Raw genomic sequence first — 22,896 nt, 5'->3', positions numbered from 1 at the left:
TGCACTGCAATCCGCTCCGAGCCACAAAGAGAAGCGGAGGCACCTTTGTAATTATATCGGGGCTGCAGGACATGCTATGGACATCAAACGCATTGAGAGACCGATAAAACATGAGTGCACGTAAGTCAGCATGTCAAAAACGATACCATAATCAAATTTTACCTATGGAAGTTGGGAGCTCCCGACCAGACTTCCTATCCGGCCGCCATGTTCTCCCAACTCTGGGTGAGCGCCATTTTGGAAGCAGCCATGCAAAGGCACAGAGCATCAAAGCTGCCAAAACAGTGTGGGGATGTTGTGCAGCCATCAACAAGGCATCCCCTGTGATCCTGCGACTTGCTTGTGTACTTACCGGGGCTAACTGTTGTTTGGGACTCCCCACTTCTGCCAATAAGAGAGGAGTGGGCTATTGCTTGGGCATGTCCCCCTTGTAATTACTGTTTAACACGGATAGTTTGTCTTTAGATTCAGAAGTTTTGTGCAGGCTGATGCTGAGTAATTGAAGTTTTTTCCTTGGTATTGTATCATTCTTGGGCTTCGAATACGTTAACAAAATCTCATGAAAATAGGACTTATATTGCGATCCAGCTATTTCATTTGCTGTTTTTACCAACTTGATAAGTGGAACAGGCAATTACATCGTTGCTGTCCAGATTGAATAGATCTCCTCCATAAATAAATTATGGACTTCCTCAATTGTGTACAGTAGAGATATGACATTTTTTGCTAAAGATCTTTGCACATTAAGTATTTCTTCATGGTGGAAAAGGTTGTTTTTTTGTTTTTCAGAAATGTTTGTTCCAATTCATTTACAACACTGGAAATCTGTGGTCCAGATATCATACATCTTCTGAGAGCTCCTGACTTTACTGTCAGACCTATAGCACATCCATCTTTCTTGATTATAGCATTTTCCTGCTCATGATTTTGATCTAAACCAATTCGATGAGAATGCACAGTTGCTTTAATTGACAACAAACTTTCATTCATGAAATTCTGAGTGAATGTGTGGGTGGCATTCTGCTAGAGTTGCCATGTCACAAATGTGGACAGACATCTATTGAGAATAATGACTGTGATTTGTAGCAAACAACCTTGGTACCATCTGATCATGTACGTCTGAATACAAATCAAAATTGCCCTCTCTAAATGAACAAATATATTCAAGTGCAGGTCTCTGCAGATCCATAACAGTTGCCCAAAATCCATCTAGATTCAAGATAACTTTGATAATTCTACCTCTGTAAGATGTACAGTGCAGAAACCATCATTTGATGTACCAGTAAATTGGAAAAACTTCAATATAGCATCAGCTTTTCCTATGGCAGTGATGTCAACTTACACTAACATATTGGTCCATCCACTATTCTAAAGCCAGTCTCTAAATACTTTAAAGAAAGTTATTTTGATGTGGTCACCCATCATCACAACATATTTATCTTCACCATATATCTGTAGAACATCACATTGAATTTCTTTTACTAGGGTGAAGAAAGGTTGGCTCCTTGAAATAATAGGTGTTTGGCCTGGAATGAGATAATGAACAGACTATCTAATGACTTTCATGCAATGCAACACCATGGTTTTATAATCAGCACTTTCTGCGTACAGCGTCAGCAATGCAGTAGTTGACAGTGATCTATTTATAGGTGATAGCAATGATGCATGATATGCTTTCCAGGATGTGCTTTGATCAGAATAAATATTCCCACTCTTAAAATTGTGCATCACTCTTTCAAGCCTATTATATTCATAGGTGTTAGCAGCATCAATTAGATCACTTTCACAATCAACTACTACGGAGACTAATGGAAAGTGATATTCTCTATTCATCATCACCATCACTCTTTATTCAGTTTGATAATAATCACAAAAGCACAATAAAATACATATTTTCATCACAGAACAATGTAAGCACGCTAAAAGAATAAGACAAGTTTTTCTAATCTATTCATAAGTTCCTGACAATCACGCCCATGAGTTTTGACAAGATAAATAAATCAAACCCAAATGGATATTCCAAGTGCGTATGTAAGAACTAATTAAAAACAATGTGAACGTTAATTAGAACTCTATTTTTTTTATCCAAGGCGCTTACACAAACTGATTAACAAGGAATAACAAAATCATGACATACATCTTTTCATTAGCCTCAGAGCCTCGACAATATCATTGAAAACTGCAGTGCAAATCTCAGGTGAGTTAAGAAGCTGGAGAAAAATCAAACCCTCCTTATGTGATTTAAACAATTTCCCTCTATGCACAGGACATAACAATCGTAATCAACAAAAAGCATAACGTGGGCAGAATAGTTTAAAATGACTAGTGGTCTGCCTATATGTCCCATCACAGACACAGCTTGGCAATGAGGTAAACCAGGATCCCATAACTGGAAAAGCCCCCAAAAAGTAAATCATGTTAAAACGTAACCGTGACAGATAAAATCTGTGTAGCAGGGCTTTAATCCACAAAAGGTAGGATTCCATATCATTGCTTTTAGTGAGCAGGGTATAATGCTGGACTGTTACCATATTGATTGCTCTTTCCAGCCTTATATTATCTCTTAATTCATGGTACTGTAACTTACCCGGAGCTTTGTAGGAAGAGTTCATATCTGCTCTATTAACCCATGGATTTATCATCCTGAGATCTTTAAGTGACTTTTTAACATAATTAAACCAAGGGATAAATTGCATGCTATCTAATTTCAAGCAATCATACACTATGTCACATGTGAACTTTAGCTCTGGAGCAGACCATAGTTTGACCCATAACAGGACAGCTATCAGTACTGTTAAATCTTCTAGGAACCCAAGCCCTACCTCATTATGAGTAATAATACTTGTTGTAGATTTCAGGCATCTTAACAGTCTAACCAGAAATGTGTTTTCAACTGACTATAAATTCTTCCTGTGGGCAAAACCCCACACACCTGCTCCAGAAGGAGCCAAGAACTGGCACTTCCATTTATAGAGCATCACCATTTCCCTCGGGGACTATGACAGTTTATTTGCAAACGTGATGCTTCCATTTGCTGGGATCTTTGAGTTATAAGTCTGTCCCTTGTCAAGTTTGCAGAAAATAAGATTCCCAAATAACTAAACTTTGGTGTCTTCAAAATGGGTGTACCCCCCACCATAAATTTACTTTAGCGTGTATTTTTGGGGCCACTGATTAAAATATACAACTTTTTAAAATTAAACTTAAGTTTAAAGTCCATCATAAAAGAATACATACCATTCAATAAAATTAGTAAACTATTTGCGGTGTGGGATAACAAGACTGCATAGACCACATAAAACAGGACAGGGACAAATTGTTTCTCATTTTTAGGTATATCAGGGATTAGTGTCTTTAAAAACGCGTCAAATGCCTTAATATAAAATATTTATACAAAATTGACCAATATGCAGCCTTGTCTGACCTCCTTTGTAACATAAATAGCAGGCGTTTGATCACCCTCAGGGAGTATCGGACTCTCATTGTGGTATTTTGATGCAGGCTTTTCAAAACAATTAATAAAGGAGGGCCAACGCCCACTTGCTCCATGATATCCAATAATGTGTCTCTGTCCACTGGGTCAAATGCTGAGGAGAGGTCCATAAAGGCCATCTGCATGGCCCCTCTCCTGCCTGAATGTATTTGCCTAGGATAAGAGACAAATTTAGGGCCTGTCCGGTCATGCCCACACCAGGAAGAAACCCTTATTGAGCCTCCGAAAAAAACGCTCTGTCTATCGCCCATTCTTCCAATCTCCCTAGACTCACCCTACCAATGATTTTTGCAGAGAATCAATAAGGGGGATGGGCCAGTAGTTTAATTGATAATTTTTGTTACCTTTTTTCTATATAGATATAGTCACTGACTTCATCCAGGAATCAGGCAGGCCTGTTATAATTAGAGGTCTAAATACATTTGTAATTATAGATGCCCATTAGTAAAGTTTATGCTTACAAAAATCTTCTGGGACCCCATCTGGGCCTTTCCCATGGCTTAACTACACATGGCTTTCCTCACTTCCCAAAGTTTAACAAATGTTCAGGGTTACAGGTAAAATCTCTTCTTTCCGGGTGGGATACAGCCTTCCCTTCCACAGTAAATATCTTTAAAAATGAGATACCCAGTGCTGTTCTAAAATAAGAGTGTCTGTCCCTGAGGTTCCTGGTACAAAAGGGCTGATTTTCTATCTTCCAGAAGGCTATATTATCTTTAAGGGTGATCGCTTCCTCCAAATCTTCTCATGCTTTTGCCCTTATCTCAATTTTCCTATTCTTTAAGGCAGTATTATAGTTCTGTCTTGCTGCTCCTATTGTAGTTATATCACAAGGGATTTGATTTGTAGATTGTTTCAAAATTCCGTATGCTTTTTTACATTCCTTGTAAAGCCAAGAATGAACATAACGCTCTGTCCGAGGATTGACTACGATTAAAAGTTTGGAGATGGAATTGCAGATATTATTAAAATTCTCATTGGTTCATCATTTTCAGCTAAGCAGATCCTAAGTTGGTCTGGAATCTCCTTAATCAGGTCTGCATGCATTTTTGTGGGATCTATAATACAACATTTTTTACACACACCTTGATTTGGTGACAAATGATATGGGGAGTATCTGAGAGACAGGTCACTGAATGGTCAACCAAGAATATCAACATTATTAACAGTATGAATCAATGCTTCAGAAATTAATATATGGTCAATGGCGCTCTCCTTGCCCCTTCCAACATTAGTAATGTCATCTGAATTTGCACCTCCTCAAAAGTCTTTTAGAAAATGAAAGATTATTAGCCAACAAATTTTTTGTTAAAGCTTCCCTATACCGGGAATGGGGGAAATGTGACTCATTGGCATCCTGCTCATTTGTGATGCCAGACCCCTGAGTCCTGTTAAAAGTACATTTAGAGGCATTAAAATCCCCTACCCATACAAGGGTAGTCTCTTTCATCTCCTCATTTATTGAACAAAAGTTTATTGGCCCAAGGTCCCCAATAATATTCACAGGTTGTAAGGTAAAGACATTAAAATAAAAATGTACTAAGAGTATATTGAAATCTTTTTGGAGTATAAGCTTTACAATCTGATAATAAGGAGTTTCGAACAGCACTGCAGCTGATAGATTTTTAATTTTAGTTAATATCAGGGTGATTAACCCACCCTTTCCTCTCCCTGCATAGGAGGGATTAGTTGTTGAGCCGAAAGATCTGAATCCATCAACCAAAACATCATCAAAAAGCCAGGTTTCCTGGCAACACATAATATCATAAAACAACCAGTCAGGATTACATAATTTGGAGCATAACCCCCTATTTTCCAAGATATAAGAACAAGATTATCCAAGTCTTTAATCTTGATGTTAGTGGTCATATCCTTCTTGTGGATCACAAACAATGGTTCAGTACTTTGAATTTCCACACTATCCGGATGATCACTACCAAATTAAAAGTTGTGTAACCCTAAGGTTGCAGGAAAATCTGACTTTACACCTCTTCTCTTAAGGTTAGGTTTTCCTCCTGTAGATTTCCATAATCCAGGGTGTGACCATGGCCTGCCTCTATACCACTTTTATTTAGCAACCAATCCCAAATCACCTAATGGGTGCCCAATTCATCAGCAAGAGCAGAAGAGACATTATTCTCAGATTGTGCTGACGGACTATTTGCTCCAGAAAAACTCACTCTCATCTGGGTGGAGTTATTATCAAGTCAGTCATTTTCATCCAGGTCCGCAAGAGGTTGGTCCCTAATTTGTGTCTGAATTAGACTATTGCCCCATCCTGTATGATGTACCAAAGTATTGGGAAAAATAGGACTGTACTTAGGCGCCAGAGAGCAGAACCAGAGAGACGGACCGCTGACCAGAGTGGAGCAGAGCGGAGCGAAGCAGGAGTAGATGCGGAGCGGGAGGCTTGCCTCAACATTACGACCGAAAGAACCCCCGCCTGCCAGCCGACCAGTAGGCAGTCCAAGTAGCGGTGCCTACCCGCTCCTGCAGCGATCACCAAAACTGAGACCAAGTAGTCGGGTCTCAAGCACACGGAGCAGAGAGGAGCAGAACAGGAGGCTCGTAGGCAACTCCGCGTCCGAAAGTGGCCCCGCCTGTCCGCCGGCCCGCTGGGTGCCCGCAGCGCGATTTGAAGTGATTTGAGGCGCGGCCGGCAGCCCGGGCGAAGGTGGCAACCCGCGGTCAGCCGACGGCACCTAAGGCGAGGCTGAGCACCCAGGTCTCTACGGTGTGAAACGCAGGGCAGCGGCGGCCCTGGTGGAGAACGCGACCTGTGCAGTTCAGGGCCCACCGTCGACCTGCGTAGCGGAGGAGATCGGGGCACGGACTGAGGTGGACCAGAGTGGGAGGAGCGGACCAGCGGCGCGCCAGCACTGAAGTGGCTCAAGGTGTTGGTGAGGAGCCCCGGGATCTGGTGGTCCCTGAGGAAGGAGACGGCCAGCTTGAGTGGTGGCCTCCGACAGCTGGATGGTGAGAGGGGGGCCTGGGTTTGGGGAAGGGGGTGGTGGTGATTTGAGCGGTCAGCGCTGCCATTCCCCGCCCGAGTGACCCCCCCAAAGCGCCCTGCGCCCTCTCAGCCATTTGTATGGTGCCTAGAGGGATTTTGGCGCCTCTTCACAGCTCACAAACTCGCCAGGTAACACGTGGGGCAGCCCAAAATAAATACTCCCCCGGGAAGGCGGAACAACTGCCGCCCCAAGATAAGGAAATGGCTTTCAAGAAACTGAGGTCGCAAACCATTTTTATGAAATGAATGGGAACTGAAGAGGCAATTAGGAAGTCCTCCAATAAAGCGGTGAAAAGTGGACGGATAATAAGGACCCCTGCAATAACTCTTACCACCAATGACCAAACAGAAAGTCAACAGCAAAACGAAAGAATAAAACCTGAGTTGAAGGAGGGTGGAGAAAACATATCGGGAGTTTCACAGGACCAATCAGGTGATCAAAATCTAACAAACCCTGAATTTTATCCTGAACAAAAACCCAGTCCATCAATTATAGAGGAATCCCCCTTGGAATGTGACTTTTCTGGCCTAATTACCTCCAGTCCATTAAACATCCAATGCAGTACTGACTGTAACAACTCACATCCAGAAACAATTGTCAAGGAGGACGATAAGAAACTCGAATCGCAAATAAGGCCAGAGGAGATATTTACCAGTACACTACAAAAATCCCTGGTTGATCTCGATTATTCACCAGACCTTCACTTGTTTAAATCTTCCAGCTTAGCTAATCACAACACTCCTGTGTCTAAGTCACTTCTCATCCTGCAAGAAATTTTAGAGTCTGTTCTTTCATTCTTAGGCCATATTCTGGAGAATTCAGACCAAACCCTTGATGTCCAAATAGGAATTCTAAAATTCCTAGTAGAAGAAAAAAGAAAAAAAGACCACACCGAGTCTACAAAATACAAGAAACCCCAGTAACCATTCAAAAGGCAACAAGTAATAACAATATCAGCAACACGCTACAAGATCAGGGAAAAAGCGACATCGGTACTCAAACGAAAGGAATATCAAACAAGGGATCTCAGAATAACAATCAGGAGCCAATTATATATTCCCTAAAGAAACTCTTCAGCGAAGATACAATTAACGTCCACAACCAATATCCTATTTTCGCAAATACCAAAAATAAACCAACAACATCCAATTCGGTGACTGATCAAGAAAAGAAGGCTAACATCATTCTCGACGGCGAACAAGCGAGGGATACACAAAAAATCAAGAAGAACCAAGAAGGAGCTGGGAAAAAAAGAGGAAAACCGCAACGAAGAATCAAAAAGAAGAAAGCGCGTAGGCTGAAATTCCAGAAAGCAATAATCCCCCCTGCATCCCAGCACGAGCACGAAGAAAGCACGAAAACACTGACTTCCACGAAGGGAACAAATCGAAACGCAGTAGCAAACGCAGACATTAAAATTCCTCAACAAAATACCACATTAAATCCAAGAGCCGAAAAATTTCACTTCAATCTCAGGGTCAAGGGAGCCCTTCAAAGGGCCAGAAGACTACGACAAAAAAGTCCCACCTGGGGAATAAACATCGTCAAAATATTTACAAATAACAGAGCTCTTTCCCACAGATAGTGTCCCATTAAATCGTGGCAGAATAGTCAATCTTTTCCAACGTATTACTCCGTGACAAACCTTAACAAGAAAAGAGATTGACTTAGTAATATTCCCAGATAAAGAAAATACCAAAACAGCGGTGGTAGTATTTTGGCCACTGGTGTTACCAGGGATCATCCTAAGAGAAAAGGAGACCTTACATAAATATGGCTATGATTTGATCCCAACACAGGAAACCACAGTCAACAATCTGAAAAAATGGTTCAAAGGACCCTTATGGGAAAACCCCCATACTCACAACAAAATTACCTATAGCACAGATGACTCAGTAACAAATTCAAATCCAAATCAAAATCTAAGGATTTTAGTAAAGAACGGAGAAAGAGAAGTTTGGAGCCAAGACGCGGAAGCAAAGGAAGTAGCAAAAATGCTCAAGTCATGGTCATGGATCTCTGAGTCACTGAACGGTGGGAAAAATGCGAAGTATACGACCCAATCCGTTTAGCAATGGCCTTTCGATAACATCTTGGAACATGGCAGGGAAAACTACAGATAAAATGACGGAAGCTACAAAAAATCGACCGGACATATTGGTATTACAGGAAACCTGATCAATAAAAACTTTTAACCAGGACGGTTACTTTGTTTATGACACCCCTGCGCAGGAAGCCAAACGGGGACACGCTAAGGGAGGGATAGCTATCCTATTAAGGGATGAGTATCTCTGGGCCCAAGAGATTCTTGTCACCAATTCTAAGCAATTCCAGTGTATAAAGATCAGGATGGAGACTCATTCCTTAGACCCTCAAAAAGGTCTATTACTTTTCAATGTATACATCCCCCCCGGATCAAAGAACAATGTCCAATTTGAGGAAACCCTTGACGCCATTCAGCAAACAATCGAAGCTCAGTCTTATCTGCCATACCTGATCATGGGTGATTTCAACGGCAAAATATCAAACACCGAAATCTCCAACTGGGCGAACTGGTATAAAGATGAAGCTTTAGAAATACCGGTGCCGACATTCCCGACCAGAAGCAGGGCTGATAAAAGGGGGAAAATGCTATTAGTGTCACTTCCAATATTAAATGGAATTATATTAAACGGGAATGTGCAAGGAGACATCCCTGCATCCCACACAAGACGGGGAAACGGCACCCTTTCAATCCTAGATTATATGATCTGCAGCATGGAGTTGTTTGAGTCCGCTTCACATCTTCGCACCTACTTCACTGAAGAGAGTGACCACGCAATCCTACTATTACACACGCAATGGAAAATAAGCACCTGCTCACCTAGTGAAATCATGTATAAACACAGTACAGTAGAGACAAAAATAAATCAAAGGCGGATCTACTGGAACTCAACTATGTTAGACAAAATAACTACCTTAATTGACACAAACCATCTTTTATCCATAGAATACTTCGCTGACCTAATAACAAACTTTGAATCCATTATTGTGAATCTAAAGCAAGTCTTTCAAAACAAATTGCAACAAGCTGTATCAGTAAAGAATAAAAACAAAAATTCACCCTTGAATTCTGCAATTGCAAAAAGACTAAACAAACTTATTAGAGCTCAATATGTGGACCGCTCAATCTCAAGGCAGGTAGAAATTAACAAACTGAAAAATCAACTCAAGCGAGAAAAGCGTTGTTTAAAAGAATAACGCAGGACAAAAACTGGGTCGACTTACAAATTGCGGCAAAAAAGCGCAACCAACGATCATACTGGTCATTAATTGCAAAGCAAACTGAAACAAAAAAGGCCCTGCACTCCATCCCAGTTCCACCTCAAGAATGGGAAATCTACCTGTCAGCTTTGTACAGAGTAAATACGAGTAATGAAGCGGCCGAAAACACAGGGAATAATAGCGAAGGAAACAACGCTCCGATCGGATACGCCTCTCCGTTCTCAATAGAAATGCATATCCGAAAGGCGAGATCCACAGGCGCCTCCGGCCCAGACCAAATACCAATCAAGGTCCTACAGGCTGACCCTAAGGGCTGGAGTAAGATGCTTTCTTCCCTTTTTAACTTCATCTTCAAAACAGGAACAGTGCCAAAATCCTGGAAGGGGAGTATCATAATACCGATTTTTAAAAAAGGATCAAAACATCAGGCTGGTAACTATCGCCAAATAGCATTACTAGATGCCACGGGGAAAATCTTCGCCGCTGAAGTGTTGGACCAACTCAAAAACTGGGCATTTTCTCAGGATTTAATTCCCTTATATCAGGCCGGTTTCAGGCCAAAGCACTCGGTTATTGATAACATCGCGATATTACAAACAATCCTCGACAAATACGTTGTAGGAAAATCCCAAACGGTATACGCATCTTTCATAGATTTTTCTACCGCATTTGATCGAGTAGACAGACCATCTCTCTGGAAAAAACTGAGGAAGCTAAGAATCCCTGAACAATTATTACAAATCATAATTACATTACATTCGCACACGTGGTGCCAAGTGCAAATGGGGTGTGAAAAGGGCCAGACCAACATAATTCCAACAGCAAATGGGCTCAAGCAAGGGTGTCTCCTAGCCCCCTTGTTATTCTCACTATACCTTAGTGATTTGCCTCAGCACCTGCAACAAGTGCCAAGTCTGCCTCCAAAGATCGCTGCCCAAAACGTTCACGCTCTCTTATACGCAGACGATATTGTAATGTTAGATCTTACGCCCTTTGGTCTGCAAAGACTTTTAGACACCCTGAACAAATACACTTAGGAAAACTTCTTAATTCCAAATCTCACAAAGACAAAAATAGTTTCCTTCTCAGGAAGAAAAAGAAGTACCAAATTCCGTTGGAGACTCGGTGCTGGAACAATAGAAGAGACTGACGAATACACTTATTTGGGCAGGATTTTACTAAGACATTAAAAAACAATTCACAGATTAATAACCTGACTAGGAAATCCGAGGTGCATGCTGGAGCCCTTCAAAGACTATACACGGCTTCAGGTAACAGACATTTTTCAGCCCTTCTCAAAGTATATAGTACAAAGATACCTCCAGTTTTATCATTTGCTTTGGAATACATTCCAATAAAACAGTGGTCATTCCTGGACCAAAAAGAAGGGAAGATACTGAGGAAAATGCTGAAGGTATCACAATCTATTCCGGTGCAAGCCCTTCGCCTCGAATTCTCAATCACGAGTTCCTATTCAAGAGCCATTGCAAACGTCATCAGGTGGGCATATAACCTGCTGCACGCAAAGGATGGAACTCTCCGTTCACTACTTAAAGCCGAGACTTTCGACTGTGATGCTTCGAAACAAGTATTCTTCAGCAACATGTCCACTGCATTTAAACTAGCTGAGATCAATGTTAACCTGCTGCTTACATGGACTCCATCCCAACTGAAACTTTTTTTAAAATGTTTTACCCCCAGACTCAGTTACGTTCTTGACTTTCACATTGTGCCAAATTGACTCTGTATAAAAGCTTTGCGGAAAAAATTGCACCTAAGCAAGTGCAACAATACATAGACTTTAATCTTTCGCACGGCGCTAGGAGAACAATCATCCTGTTACGGCTTGGCATTCTACCAGTGCTAACCATAACATCAAGATGGCACCTAAATGGATCTTCATTATGTAACCTCTGCTACGGAGGGGAGCAGGATGTAGAACATCTTTTATTCACATGCCCTAATCCAAAAGTAGTGGCAGCCAGGACAAAACATCTGAATCCTATATACATTAACTGCCGTATTACTACTGTAAAGGACTTGATCACAGTATGTAAATTTCCCCCCAATGAATTAGTTTGTTATAACTTTTATACATTTTTAAAACCTTTTTTAGCTTTGTATTAATATGAAATTCTAAAAGTATTTGTAACTGAATTTTACCGTACAAAATTTGTGGTCCTCAGCAGAGTACCAAAACAAATAAAATAAAACTTGAAACTTGGACTGTACCTTGTCATCTGGCGCAACGAAAATTGGAGCTGAAAAAAAAGCCCAGTGGGACAATAGAGCAAGAGGTAGGAAGACAACTTGACTCCAACCTACTTCCATATTCAAACAATTGGCACACCAATTCAAAATTCATGTAGGAGACTAGTATGAAATCACATTTTATTACTTTTCTTGACTGCCCCACCCATCCTACTCTTTTCAACATGAGAATATTATTATATTCTTTGAGGGAGAAAGCACAATAATTTATTGGGTGCCAGTGGAATACCTGATTCTTATAATCTATAAAATGATCATCCTTATTTAATCTCATTGGTGGCACTCTGACTAATATTGCTGTATAGGGACAGCAAGCGGGTGGAACTCCACAATCAGGCAAACATTTTTGGGGGGCTGAGAGTTTGAAGGATTGTATTGACTTGAAAGAGCCCAAGGCTGTGTCCTCAAAGTCTCAGAATAAGAATGCTCCCTAGAATATACTCGTTATGGTTCCCTGCTGAGATGGGGGATTTTTAGCTTTCAGTGGGGCTCCCAATGTTTTAGTGGCACTATAAGAGATTGAGTTTTGTATGGGTGCAGTAATAATTACTGATGAGCATCCAATCACTGGCTGCGACTTGGCCACATCTGCAAGAGTCTTTATGATACTTCTCTAAAGTGGATACCTTTTTCATGATGGAGGCTATAGCTGCTATGAGCCTGTTTTTAATTTATTCCTAGAGACCAGCCTGTGTAGATTTAAGCTCACTGAGGATTACATTTGAATCTTCATGGGATACCACAGAGTATGAATCCCCATTATTAGATGTTGATGTGGTAGGTTTAGGTTTAGGGACAGGTTTTTTACAAGATATTAAAATAGGGCCAGACTTCCCATTCTTACTGTTTTTTGTGCTGGTTCATCAAAATTGACACTCCTCCGGCTGTGCATGGCTGCCACCAGTGGACCTGAACTCATTCTCCCCCTCCACCTCAGTGCTGTTTTTATGTGGTGTTACATGTTGAGGCCCCATCCCCAATTCAGGGGGTGAGCTTTTATTTATTTATTGCCATGCTCATTCAGATTCAATTGTGTTTTGACAAACCTTTAGATTTTCCCCCACATCCAGCGATAAGCAACTTCAACTCTCAAGACCGCATTTACTGCTCTATTCAGGAAAACATACAGTGAAGACCAGGTAGGAGGTGGTTAGAAGGGTTGAGGCCAGAATTTTTCTCATTTTCCACTTGTACTTTGCACCTTCCCATGGCACAAATTAAAATATAAAAATAACACTCACCAAGATCGTAGAGCACTTTTCAATGAAAAAAAGCAAAAAGCAAATGGAATGGCCCAGCCAAGCCTCCTCAAGGTGATGAAGGGAAAATGGTGGGACCGGTCTTGAATCCAAATACATCTTTTTTTGCTTTATGCATTACAGATATATCTGCTTTGTTGCAAAGGAAACAGGCTTTTCTTGAGGGAACTTTATTTGGAACTGGAATTGCTCAACATGTTGTTACTGGCCTGCCATATAGATCCGCATCACTTTGTTTCCTTTTCTGGGCCTGTTGCACATTTAGATTGACACACTTTTTAAAACAGGACTTATGCTACACTGCATTGTTAGTTCTGAATATCTGCTCAATACCCGAATCATCATGAAGCTCTTCTGAATCGATATTCATAGGTATGTATTCCAATTCTTTACATCTCTTCAGTTCATGGTCTAAAACACTATATCCAGACCCATAATGTTTGTCTGTAGCATTTTCTGGGCTCAGTGGTGTAGCTAGGCCTTAGGCCACCTGTTGCGGCCCCTGCGTTCACCGCCCACGGCAACCTGAGCGAAGAGCGGTGGGGTGCTGCTGATTTATGTGGCTGTGATGGTGAGTAAGAGCGGGGTGAGGGGGGTGGCCGCCACCCCACAACTCGTGCCGCCTGGGGCAGTCTGCCCCCACCTCCCACCCTCCAGCTACAGCACTGTCTGGGCTAATACGTTTTTTAAATTGCTTTTTCGACAAAGGACAGAGTTGGAAGAATTTGTTGCAACTATATCATTGTGCTGGACAGCTTGACCACTGGCTTTATATATATATTTGTAGATTTATATAGCATGACTTATCACCTGTGGGGGTATCGAGACGCTGTCCATGGGCACGGGAAGATTAAACCATTTTTCCAGAATCGCAGGATGTTGAGCCGACGCCGATACTCAAACTTAGATCCCCAGCTCCCGATTTGGCCTCTCTTGATGCTGCACCAAACCCTCTCCCCTCTGGAATTTGCAATAAGGTATTTTTTTTATGTACTTTAAATTTTACGCATTCCAGAAGATGTGTTGAAGCTGAAAAAAGGAAAGATACCTATTATTATAGTAATACATATTATTATAATTGATACATGTCAATGAATATGAATATTTACATCAAATTTACAATAGATTTGAAATGTTGTTTTCTACATGGTGTTGGTGGCCTTTTTGGTTTTATATTCATAACGTCATAGTCTAGATCCAATGTGGGCATGCACATGACATGCACTGATGCGTACCCTTGAACCTTTGTGCCAAATTGTGTGCAAATCGGAAGATTTAAACTATTTTTTTTATATTTGTTGGCCATCTTGGATTTTGATTATACTATGTGACGTGCTGCTCTTAAATCATTAGTATTATAAAAACTAATGTCTGTACCAACTTTCAGCTATCACAATTTACCTGATTTTCTTTAGAAAACAGTCTTAGCAGTCCTACTATATCAGAGAAGTTTGAGTCTGTCAGGAATAAATAGGCACTGTAATATTGTGAAATAGTGTTGCATATCGTCCAGATGTCTGAGACACCTAAGTTTTTGATGGCTTTCCAGAGAGTGAAATTTTCATTGATATTTAATTCTGCCACCTTCCCTATGGTCCTGATAATAATTAGGACTTATGTTAAAATTTCCTAGAGTAAACAGGTGTGCATAAGTCATGTTTCTTCCTGGTTAATGAATAAATCATATACGTTCATACAGAGTAAGCAGACACTCACCAAAGTCAGCATAGGACTTCGAAACATATTTAGGGTTTGTTGGAATACTTACTCAAAATGTGGAGGATATCGTATCTTCTGTATTACAAGTTCCATAGGCTATAATGTGGTTGTGATGGGTTGGATGGGACTTTGCCAGGTTTGTCAAAGATCATCTGGTCCTCCAAACTCTAAATGATGTCCTTTATATTGAAACTCTAACAGTTGTCCAAAGTCTTAAAAATGAAAGACTTTTATTCAACCTTTGTGTATTAGTATGCTGGTGCAACTATGATGTTCCATGCTAACGCACTCTATTGTCAATTGAGTTGCTTTGTCAGGTTTTACTTGTGTTCGTGTACCAAAGCAATATGCATTTCTCTTGTCTCAAAAAATGACGCATTGCCATAAACTTAATAGAATTATTGAAATAATGTTCATTCCATGGCACTGTTTTTTAAAAATGCAACAGGTTTACAGGCACCATTTTCAAATCCAAAACAATCTCAATCAGTGATAAGAGAGTTTGATGTGTCGAGCAGATTCACATAAGAATTCAAATTTCATAGGAAAGTGCTCTTGTAGTACTACATTCCATGCACTTTCCATGCTCATAATCACTTTTGTGAATCAGGCTCTATGAACAAATTTTTAGGAACACCCCTTTTTGAATTTTGCAAACACAGGGGCATATTATCAAGCCTGTGCGATAAAATTATCGCCGCTTTATCGGCCGAAAATGGACGATAAAGGGGCGATAATGGGCTTGATAATATGCTCTATGGAATTCCAATCGAAGCCCATGTTAGATGTCTTCACATCTAACATGGGCTTCGATTGGAATTCCATAGAGCATATTATCAAGCCCATTATCGCCGCTTTATCGGCCGTTTTCGGCCGATAAAGCTGCGATAATTTAATCGCACAGGCTTGATAATATGCCCCACAGTACTTAGGGGCAGTCCTTTTTATAGTTAATGCCCAATGCTGAATATATATATCCAGCTGTTTTCAAAACACTAAACTAGAATCCCCATCATAATTAAGGGGGGTAAATAAATAAACACGCTAAGTAAATAGCTGGGTAACTGCTGCAATGTCATAACCAATCATCAAAAAACAGGCGTGCTGGTTCACATATGAAGCATTTCTAGAAAACATTTACTAGATTTCCAACTTGTGGTTACTACAAAAAACAGCCTAATACCAGAAAGGCTTTCTTCCCACACCATTAAAGCCCCAAGAAAATCTGAATTTGCTAATTAAAAATTATAACCCCCCCATAAAGAATGGAGGAAAAACATTAATCTTTGGGTTTATTACTAAAATATAGTGTCTACCCTATCATTTACAGCTAACCCATATGTGTAGAGAAACATAGACAACCCATGAAAAATTCTAAAACATGTACAAATAAATAAAAACCGATCAAAGGAATAGTACAAAATCATTTCACAGACTATCTATCTTCGACGAATGGAGCACCATAGCAGCATCAGTGCTTTCTAACAGGTTGAACGACAGAAGCATGCGGAATACAGATGGTTATTGAGCATCCTTCAAAAATTGACGTTTGATAAAGCAATTGCCTTTATGTTAAAATGGACACGATGCTTCTCCAATACAATCCAAATAGCCTGTCGAATCACACTGCGATACTCCATTCCAAAAAAAGCTTTATTTATGTGCTTGAGCTGTTCCCAAACTCAAAACTAATTCCTTTGAGGAGATAGGAGAACATTCTTCATTAAATTACATCAAGGGGTATATATTTATATCCATCTATTTTTCAAAGGAAATAATCATCAGACGACAAAATTCTCCAGTTTCACCCTGTACAATGAAAGAGAGAGACACACTTTCTTACACTAAATGAAGTAAGAGTAAGAATGGTGTTGGCACTGACACCAAGAGGAATGCGATCACCGACAGAAGAATTGGCAGAATGTATGTGAAGAACAGTCTACATAAACGTGGCAATGTGAACTTCTACTAAGAAGACAAGGAACATCACCAAGTAGGGATGATGGGGTGGCAACCCTGCAAAAGACCACCACATGAAGTAACTGAGGTACAGAAGAGACCAAATGATCAAAAAATGAACAGATAATTCTGCACCTTGTCTAAAACATTAAGCATCACAAAACTTCAAAAAGACAGATTTATGGCACTGTAGAAGTACAGAGGAGAGGGCGAATAACCTAATTTTATTTTTCACAAGTATTTATTATGTTTTTTTTTAAAGAATATATAGTTACTGTAGGGAGGATTGTTAGCCCACCGTTTAAGTAGAGGGGTGATCCTGTTCCTAGTGGTAGGCATCCCTGGGTACTGCAGAGATATGGTGGTATTGTGGTAAAAATGAAAACAGAACTGTGCTTTAGATGGCAGTTTTTTGCTGAGCAGACAGCTCTTCCAGTGCTTAATTTGAGCAGGTTGTTGCCGGTGGGGGTCACTAGGCACTCATTTTTGGGGACCGGTCCTTATTTTCCACATGAGAGGAAGAGAGGAAAAATACACAAAAAGGCAAGACAAGGAACAGAAAAATAGAAAAACTGTCACAAACTGTCACAAAGGGAGAACCTATGAACCTGAAAGAGTGAGATAAGAGTGAGATAATAGGGCAGGGAGCATTTGGTAGTGGGTTAAAGAGGCATTAAATGGATTTAAGACTATGCAGCCTTGGTATTCGGCACAACCTGCGGGTATTAGTGCCCACTACAAATTGTTATAACATAACATAACCACATTTATTTGACTATACTATTAACCATTGTAGGTTGGGACTCCTTGACAAGCTTCATATTCCATCTGGGTCTTAACAGAATTGCATCATGGGCACCTATTTACTCTCCCATGTGGGACAGCATCACTGTCCAATATGTGCCAAACTGAGAGCTCTTGTGGTGTTCACATTCTGGTTCTTCTCCATCAACAGTGTTCCTCCTGGTAGGGTTTTCTGTCTTTCTGTTTCCTGTGTTCCACCACTCTGGCAATCAGATAGGTTTGTCTTCCTTCAAAACTTTGTAACCTTGTCTCCGGATCTTGGGTCCCACCTCTACTTTTACTTACTTGGGGTCGTTCTTACCATGGGACTGCCAGCCTGACACCCAACAGAAGCCACAATTGGGCCTTTATTTTTCTTCTCCTGGGAAGGAAAAAGGCATGAGGATAACAGGGGCATGTTGAACTTCTTGAGTTAGCAGGACACTCACTTTTCACTTAACAAATCATACATGACAACACCGGTGGAAATTTCTGAAACTACAGACCGTGCAATCTGATGTCATGAAAATATGTGAAAAAGATTAACAAAATCATATATATAGAACCATAATCAGCTTTATTAAGCTGTGAGAATCCATAAAAGTATGCAATTGTAGACAAAAAGATAACAACAATCAAACATCCCACCAATATAAAAACTCATAAATAAATACATAAAATCAACCAGTTAAATAAATACAGAAATAAAATATGTTTCGCAGTTAATCAAAAAGCCATATCCCGCATGATTATACTGCTTAATAGAGACACCACTAAACAAAATGATTCAGAATCCATAGACCTTTTAGAACATACTGCGCCTGAAAGAACAGAGTTACACAATGGCAAACTTCATTATTAAATTATTATTAAAAAATTTATATAGCGCACAGCTACCCTAGGGCATCCCGGCGCTATGAACAGTACATCAATCAGGAACCATGAGATGGTTGGACCAGCTTACACAGGAAACAGATGTGTTTTCAGGCACCTGCGAAAACGCAGGATGCAGGTCTCAGCACGAAGTTTTAGTGGCATAGAGTTCCAAAGAGTTGCTGTGTGCACAGAAAAACGTCTCCCGCCCGTTCGCGCTCTTTTTACTCTCGGGACGTGGAGCAAGCATTTCTGATCGGACCTTAGCGCTCTGTTCGCTTTATACGGCACTACCAGATTCCTCAGGATAGATGGTCCGTTACCCTGAAGAATTTTGTGTGCGGTACAGAGTGCCTTAAACTTCACTCTCTCCCGTACCGGTAACCAGTGCAGAGCCCTAAGGGCAGGTCTGGCTGATTCTGTTCTGGGGATGCCCATCAGTAGCCTGGCCGCCGCATTTTGCACCTGCTGAAGTTTGCTAAAAGTGGATTCAGGGGCGCCTAAAAAAAGACCATTACTATAGTCAAGGCGAGATGTTATCAGCCCCTGAATCAGCAACTTCCTCGATGAAAGGGGAAGAAGCGGGAAGATTTTTCTAGCAGCCCGCAGCAGGGCAAAACATACTCCCGCAGTTCTTTTAGCGTGCGTTCTGAAGGAGAGATCTTGCTCCAGCCAGACTCCCAGGCTCTTGATCTCATCTTTCATTGTTGGTAAATCACTCATACAGCTAGGCCAGCATGTTAATGGCAATGGAGGAGCTTTATTGCCAAGTAACATAATCTCTGTTTTAGAGCCGTTCAACTTCAAAGATTAACTGCTCATCCAGGCGTAGACATCCACCAGGCATGAGTGCAGCAAGTCAGGATTCTCCACCAGTTGAGGAAGGGCGACCACCAACTGAGTATCGTCAGCATAGCTGATGATCTTGATGTTAAAAGGGGCCACCACATCCTCCAGGGGGGCCATATAGACATTAAATAATGTCGGGCTCAAGGCCGAGCCCTGCGGCACCCCCCACTGGAGAGAGATGGATGAAGACTTGTTGCTACCTTCCCAGACCTGGTAAGACCGGCCTTCAAGAAATGAACCAAGCCACTTCAAAGCGGCCCCTGCCACCCCCACCTCTGACAGCCGCTGAGTCAACACCCGATAGCTCACGGTGTCGAACGCGGCACTCAGATCCAGGAGGATCACTGCCACTGATCCTCCCGAATCTAAGATGCGTCTGGATTCCTCAACGACTGCCAGGAGGGCCGTGTCAGTGCCCTGGCCAGGACGGAAGCCGGTCTGCGAGTCTCGCAGCAGGCCATTCGACTCTAAAAAATTGGAGAGTCGGAGGTTTGCAAGCTTCTCAGCAATTTTGCTGAGGCCTGGCAGCAGAGAGATGGGCCTGTAATTGGCCAGCTCCGCCGTGTCAAGGTTAGATTTTTTTTAACAATGCTTTGACCACGGCTTTTTTCCAGCTGGGTGGTACCAGCCCTTGAGTGAAGGAGGCATTAATTAGGTCCGTAATGGGTCCTACCACAGCGGTTGCTACTTGCTTTAAAACTCTAAAAGGGACTGGGTCCATGGGGGAACCACTTTTTATGGAGGCTATGACTTTTAGCGTTTCCGCTTCTGAAACTGGGCCAAACATATCCAAGGAAGTGCGTTGCTCTTTCCCCTGAGCTGGGGGGAGCTCTTTTTGGGTCCCTTGCGGTGTCATAACCTGGGGGAGGGAGTTAAGTATCTTCACAATTTTAATGTGAAAGAACTCAGCCAACTCCTTGCACTTCTGAGGATCGTGGATGACCGCTGGTTCCGGGACTTTAAGGAGTTCTTGTACCACCTTAAATGTTTCTCTGGAGGAGTTTGAGGCAAGTTGTATACGCTCCTCAAAAAATTGTGCTTTAGCCAGGCGTAGGGCTGCCTTGTAGCCCCTCATCGCTATCCAGTAGTCCTTGCGCTTGGCGGCATCAAATTTCTTCCTCCAGGCCCTTTCAAGTTTCTTACACCCTTTTTTTAGCAGGCGGAGCTCATCCGTAAACCAAGGGGCAGAAACAATTCTTTTTTCCCTCCTCTGTATCGTTTTCAAGGGAATGAGGGTATCAAGCGAGGCATTCAGCCACCTGTTAAGGTCAGCATCACCTTTAATCGGGTCTGACACGGGTGGAGGTTGTGAATTTGCCAGGTTGTGGGTCCAGTCATTGATCGATAATCTGGACCATACACGGTCCACCACAACCGCTTGATGTATCGGTGTTAAGGGCAGTTTAACTTGCCATTCCACCGCCACTAACGAATGGTCTGACCATGGGAGAGGGAGGGCTGGTCTGGCCTTAAGCCGGGGGATGTTAGAGAAGACTGGGTCCAGTAAGTGGCCCTTCTCATGTGTGGCTCCAGAATTAATTAGCTGAAGATCACAGGCAGTCAGGTCGCCTTCATCATCTGATAATGCTTGTAGAAAGCGATAGGTATGAAAAGCGCGCCGAAGGTTTCTGCGTCTCATAAGGGTTACTAAGGGGCTTATTTACAAGCCCCTTGCGCCGTTGCTGCATCACTTTTAAAATGTGAAAAAGTGATGCACCAGCGGCGTAAGGGGCTTGTAAATAAGTCCCTAAGAATCTTCAGTTTACAATTTGTAGTAATCACAGAAAAAGAGAAAATGCATCGTAGTTTGCTTGGACGAATTGTTACATCGCCACACACTGGAGTCAATGTTATGCTGAAAGCCAAGCTGGAAACATAAAGAATATTTTATCATACCGGCCCCAAAATTAAACAAAAAAGATTGTTACTAGTATACTTGTTTACCACATACAATTTGTGTGAGTGTTCCCAGGATTGAAATCTACGTAGCTCACAACATTTGATTTGAGACCTTCTTCCCACAACCTCTCCACTTGTGCTTGCTCCAATAATGGGGCTTGTACTACCTTTCTGCCCATGTTGGCGCGCGGTGATGGGGCAGATTTACAAGCCCCCTGCGCCACCAGTACGTCACTTTTCGTGACTTACTGGTGGCACAGGGGCTCCTCCATTTTTACAAGGAGAGGAAAAGCCACCCTGCATGACTTTTCCTCTCCTTGTAAATATGGCCCCTTCACACGCAGCACTTTGCGTTGAAGGGGCGAGTGTTGCTGTTGGTGTTCCCACGCAACACCCATGGAACAAGACACATCTCCAGATTTACGAGAAATCATGAATTTGGATATGCGTCTGAATGCTACGCTACCCTAGAGGTGGCGTAGCCAGGCGCAACAAGGATAAATGTTTTTATCTCTCCTCGTTTTTCCCTCTTTTTTTTTTTTATAGGATACTTGTAAAGCGCACTGTTACTCTACCCGAGTGTCCTGGCACTGTAGACCGCTGGGGAACCCGTCCTGGTTTTCCCTGTGAGATGGTCCCTTTTCTGGGTATCTCCAGGGTGAAACCAGGCATCCCCGGCATCTGTGGGGGGCCGTTGTAGAGATGAGGCAAGCTTAATGCCGAGAGTTACCGAGTGTGTTCCCTGGTTAGAGTAGGCACTGAGGCGAGAATTATCGAGTCCGTTGACCCTGGTCCAAGACCCTGCCGCGTCGGGAATTGAACCCTGGTCCCGGGCCGTTCTCTGCTTACAGGTCTGCCGCCTCTAACCAGTGAGCCACACCTCTGCGTGCTGCATTCTACAGCACGCATTGAAAGAGGAAAATTACTGTAGTGATTGTTTATGTGCAGGAAGGTGATCCTTCCTGCACAAAACAATCTCCCCACAACGCAGGCATCCTTGCACATGGTGCAAGGGTGCATGCGCATGGCTGCAATCTGTGCACCAGCGCAGGGGGAAGCACAGAGGTGCGACATATTCTTGTAAATATGTTGCATCCCTTTGCTTCAAAAGTGCTGCAGTGTGGTGCATCCAAAGGACTTGCGGTGCCACACTGCGGCACTTCCTTGTAAATCTGCCCTGATGTGTCTAGGAAAATGTAGCTAAAGCCACTTCTTTCAAAGGCTTTTCAACATATGCCAACCAAGAGATAGAAAGTGCCTTGTCACAGGCCAGGAAATCAGACATTATATTCCGTGATAGTGATGCTTCTTCGGAGCTCCAGATAGATAACCACAGGGAGACTATGAATATATAGAATCTATTTAACAAAATAAAATGTATGAACAACTAAAAACATATATTTCGAAATATTTTGTTAAACAAAAATTCCCTCTCATAATACCCCCTTTCCTTTTAAAATCATGAGAAGTTTTCATGCAAGTCCTCCTCCTCGGTATATTTCTTTAAGCCAAA

Source organism: Lissotriton helveticus, chromosome 4_1 (assembly GCF_964261635.1).
Source record: "Lissotriton helveticus chromosome 4_1, aLisHel1.1, whole genome shotgun sequence".
Lineage (NCBI taxonomy): Eukaryota > Metazoa > Chordata > Amphibia > Caudata > Salamandridae > Lissotriton > Lissotriton helveticus.
This window is presented reverse-complemented; position numbering follows the sequence as displayed.